The 5,284-nt window shown below is 42.2% G+C and overlaps 1 protein-coding gene across 1 annotated transcript in view; it reads left to right on the top strand.

Annotated features, from left to right (window-relative positions):
* The window catches only part of slc45a4a (solute carrier family 45 member 4a), a 41,608-nt gene that overhangs the window by 3,529 nt on the left and 32,795 nt on the right, over window positions 1-5,284 (top strand). The gene's annotated exons all lie outside the window — the stretch shown is intronic.

Raw genomic sequence — 5,284 nt, 5'->3', positions numbered from 1 at the left:
ACACACACACACACACACACACACACACACACACACACACACACACAGCTGGCTTTGTATCCTGAGCCCTGATCCTGTGTGTAGATAATCCACTTCCTACTGCTGTGACGTTTTTGTGCACAAACCTGAGAAAGAGAGGGGGGAAAGAAAAGATTGAGCGAGTTTATTTTCCCACCTCTGATCAGAGAGCAAGACTGTGGGTGTGTGTGTGTGGGTGTGTGGGTGTGTGTGCGTCGTCTCACTTACATCAGGGCCATCAATAGCCTCCCTTATCTCTATCAGATCTTACACACACACACACACGCACATACGTGTTGCTGCTATAAATGCTGTTGTTTTGTTTGAAAGCATTCAGCATTCAAAGACCAAAGGCCTTCACCAAGTCTGGTAGGTTGTTTACTTCTCTAGGTGGGTAAAAAACGGCACACATCTTAACTTGAGCTCTTAGCTTTGCCGAGTGATCCTCTCTGAACTTTCTCCTCTCAGCAGGCTAACATCGATATCTAGGAAAAAGAGGACGGTTTGATTCATCAGCGGTTCAATAGATATGAGGGAGTGTGCGTGGTTGGTTGGGAATCTGCAGGCAGTTGTTTGTTTGTGTGTAGACTATCAGGAGCACTTCCTGCATGACTGATTGGTTGTCTAGTGGTGTTGGATGGTTATCAAAGTCAATATCAGATGGCTGTACTGTATTTAGCTTTGAGTTGGAGGACATGCTCTCAGTAGCCAGAGAGACTGTCAATAACACAAAATGTCTTCTAAGAATAGAGACTTTCCACTTTGTTTGCTGGCTCTCCTGTCAGATCTGCTCCACCCCGTCTTGTCGGCCATTTCTCTCTCTTTTTTCTGACCATTTCTTTCTTCTCTTGTCTTCTTATTTCCAATTTTGGCTTCAGCTCCAGTGTTGCAAGCCTCTTCTATCCTGCCGTTAGTGGTTTGAACTTGTCACAAAGAAAGCCGTGTAAGTGCAAAGATGCGTTAAATTTCTTCTTTTTTTTCATCAAACTTTAATCGGACCCACATACACTAGGAATAATCAGTTGAATTGGAAAGAAGAAGCTGGTAGTGTGTCACCATTAACTTCTTAAAAACACCTCTGGTGTCAAATTTAAACATTCTAGTTTACACTGTCCTCTTTATATTCCTCCCCATCATTTAGTGTCAAATATACTGTTGAAGGTTTTGGGGTGTGAAATCCTCTTTATAGATCTAATCATCACATGTGAAGAAACACTTTTGTTCACCTCCAAAGTAGGAATGCAGCCAGACTAAACAAGCCAGCAGCAGTGAGAACATTGCAAGTATAATCACCTAATTAGAATAAAGGAGCAGTAACTCCGATTGCCTTGCTCAAGGTCACCATTTAGCGTTTTGCCTGCTATGCTGAGATTTGGACCAGCAGCCCAAATGTCACAGCTCGTAAAATCCTTCCGAAGTTACGGCAATGGTCAGATGAGCTCAGATAGCGTGAAAAGCTTGAACAAATTTGGCCTCACCACACGTTTGGACCCACTTGGCCTCTGCAGCCTGTGGTTACTTTTAATACCCCGTCAGTTGTGAAACATCTGCACTTTGAGCCAATTTTTCAGTCATTAAAGTTCTCTCTAAGTTTTTTTTGTTTTTTTTTTTGTCCAAAGTCATTTTACCCTGAAGGAGAAATGTCAGTTGTAAATCAAACAATGAAACTTGTCTCTTTGGGGTTTTGTCCAATCGCCATTCCCATCTTCTCTGACTCACCCTGTCCCTGGACAAACTGATGTCCCGCTTGCCAATTAAATGACCAAAGAGCTGAGCGGGTGCCAGATATTTAATTTAATACCGCAGAAAGATTTTCACATTCGAGAGACTGAAATGAATGGATTGCAGACAGACCGGTAGTCCAGTATCTAGGTGTGACAGTAATGTCAATAACACTGTTAGTAATACTGCAGTCAAAGTAATAGACACGCACACACGTTTGAGATGACTGTATAGACCCTTTGATTATATACAAACCAAACCTTTATTATGCAACTCAGTGTCACGTGTCAGTTGTTTGTGCTGTGAAACATCTGATTCTCTTTCATTCTCTGTGTCCGTGTGTCTTGTTGTTATGCAGTTGTGTTGTTTCTTTCGTGGGCTCGAGTCCAGCCAGAGTGACGTTTTACTGCGGCCTCCCAAAAATGAGGATTTGCACACTCATAAAGCATTTTGGTTTAAATGGTCCACCACCTGTTGTTAGGCTGTGTTTGTAAGGGTCCAGTTATTGGTTTGTAACGCGATATTTTGATTGTTTTGTGCTCTTGCCAGTTTTTGGTAAAAAAAATCCATTATGATGGAGAGTCACCACAGCCTGCCTGATGCCAGATTTGATCATAAAACATGTTGCAGATCATGTTGCTGCAGATGAAAACAAGGTTCGGAATAATATTTTCAAACATGATTCTGAGTTAAACATGACAACAAGTCACTCGACTCCTTACTTTTTTAATTGTTACTTCTCATATTGCGTTTTATTTTCGGGGTGGTGTGCCTAAACTAAAACTATTTTAAATCTTTTCAAGGATCTATGACGTTGTTGGACTTCATGATTGCTCGGTAGACGCCATATTTTCTTTTCAGCACCCTGCCGTGCATTAGGGGGGGAATATCTCTACAGTGGAATATTCCATTAGACGTGTGGCTGAGGTTCAAACTTGTCTCGTGTGATCCTCAGCAGTCCTGTTCTGTCAGTTCTGTCATAATTCTATTGACTTGTTGCCAAACAATATGTGTTAATTAGAGAGGTGTGAACTGTCTTAAGGACAGTTTGAGGGTTACATTTTGATCGGAGAGAGGCAAAACTATAGACTGTGACAGACTGGGGATGCACTGGTACCGATACTGATATCGGGCCGATACTTATAGCTGGATCGGGTACTGATGACAATGGGGCCGATCAATTCTATTCTACGTTTGTATAGAATATACATTATATAATGACATTTTAATTCCTGTTCAAGTTTCGATCACTTTGTCGCTGCGTTAAAACGGTCCTCACAAATGTAAATCCTGTTAATTTAGCAGATTATGGTCTATGATTTTATTAGTAAATAACAATTTTGTGAATTTATTTACATTATGTTTTACAAAGTTTGTAAAACAATGTTTGAGTCAAGTCTGATGTTGCCTTACACATAAAACAATGATCCCAGTCACTTCCACACAGGGAGGCATACAGCTTATTTAATAAACACTGGTATCAGATCGATACTCTGTATCGGCCCAAAGTCAAGGTCTCGGTATCGGAACTGAAAAGGTTTGATGGGTGCTTCCCTCTGACAGACTGTGCTTGGTCGCACTGATGGCTGGAAAGAAGAAGAAACACACCCACAAATGGCGAGATACATCAAGTAGATCTATTTCACCTCCTTACCCACTCCTCTAGTTTCTCTGTATCTCTTGTTGTTTGTCTTGCTGCGCCGTTGTGGGTTAAAACCTCAGGAGGATGTACGGGGGGGATAGCCACACACACATATATGCACAGTCTCTCTAAAAGGGGGCAGGCCCCCTGGGTCAGAGAGACAGGATGCACGTGGGAGGTGCAGTAATGTGATGTTGGGTAGGGGTACTGTAGTCAGAGGGGGCACAGATGAGGTTTGAGTTTGTGAGTTACACGCACATGCACGCACGCGCACACGTGTGCGTGTGCGTGGTGAGGGTGACACTCAGCCAGTAACGTGACTCCGGTGTAGAGGTAGGCCAAGGCTGCTGTCAGCAGCTTGTCAAAACCTCACTGTAACCAGCTTCAGACATTCAGACCTGCAGCAGTTACCACAGTGTCTTTAGCATGCTAGTTGTGCAATAAAAAAAATAGTTTATGGGTCAGCAGATTATGTAAAGATGACATGAGAAACTACATTGACATCAGCTGTCTAGACGGGCTCTGATCAACAAGGCAGTGGATTTAAATAACGGTATGTGAATGACCTCCACAGACGGGACAGTCTACTGTTGCTTACAAACTAATAATGTTGTCTTTCTGAGAAGGCTCTGGTCACCTTTGAGTGCGAGCTAACCTGTTAGCCCTTGCTAAAAATAAACACTAGGATGACTGAGCTATTACTGGCTGCAAAGCTAGCTGACACGGCACACAGCAGGGTCCTCGCCGCCTTCTCCTCATCTCTGCACTGGCCGCGTCTTTCTCGAACCGGCTTTGCAACACCATAAAAATAGGCTCGAGCCACATTCAGAAGGCTTCAGGTGTCATAATAGACACACCCCCATTGGTTGTCAGTGTGAGGGGAAATCATATATGTTTAAACAAATACACACACTACAGTGGCATCCAGACTGGATGGATGCCAATGCTGGTTTTGATACTGATGAGGTTTCAAATTCATAACAATATGCATAGACTGGGTTCCTGCCGTATATTTGTACTCTAATGCTCTAATGAAGCATTACTGGAAGGCTTAGACTAGTTGGAAAACCAGACGTTATCATTTGTCCATTATTCCAAGACGGTTCTGTCTCCTGTTTTAGTCAACCAAACAGTGAAAGTCATTGTCAAAGTTATCGGATTTCATTTCCCTGTTTGCAGCAATTTTGACACTTGTTTTTCTTTGTCCTTTTAGTGGAAGATATCGTAGCAGTGCGACATTTTTTGCCAGTGGTTGAAAACCAGCATGAAAAGCAGAAACGTTTCTTTTTACGCCATTTATTTTTTTTGATTAAAGAGTTTCAGTTGATATTTTAAAAAAATTGATTATACACTTGATCTCACAAAGGTATTTAGAATAACGCACTGCTCAAGTGTTCATACTGGGAAGTTGCTTCACATGAAGTTATAGAAGTCTCGTTCTTAATGTAAGTCTACGGGAAATAGTGTTTTTGGGCCTCATGGCATCGTGTGACGGACTTTGAAATTGTGATTCCACCGTTTGGCTGGTATGTCAAATTTGCTGCAAATCCCAGCGCTTTTTTTTTTTTTTTTTTTTTTTTTTTTTTTTTTTTTTTGCTCTTCACTTATTATGGCTAGATTGACTTGATCAACCTGCCGGCAGAGTTCACTATTGTCCTTGAATGCCTTCAGAGTTGTCACTCCCAGTCACAAACTATGTGGTCGTGGTGCCGTCTTGTCATATTATCAGCCATGATGACCACAAGGAGCGAAGACATTTACGCTGCATATTGAGAGGAGACAGCTGTGAGGTTCAGGTGAGGTGATAGAGCTGTCAGTGGGAGGTTCTCCTAAATGTTTTGATATCTACACGCTGGTGTGTGTGTGAGAGAGAGAGAGAGAGAGAGAGAGAGAGAGAGAGAG

This window comes from Anarrhichthys ocellatus, unplaced genomic scaffold (genome assembly GCF_004355925.1).
Source record: "Anarrhichthys ocellatus isolate YVR2014 unplaced genomic scaffold, GSC_Weel_1.0 scaffold35, whole genome shotgun sequence".
In the NCBI taxonomy this organism is placed as follows: domain Eukaryota; kingdom Metazoa; phylum Chordata; class Actinopteri; order Perciformes; family Anarhichadidae; genus Anarrhichthys; species Anarrhichthys ocellatus.
This window is presented reverse-complemented; position numbering and strand designations above follow the sequence as displayed.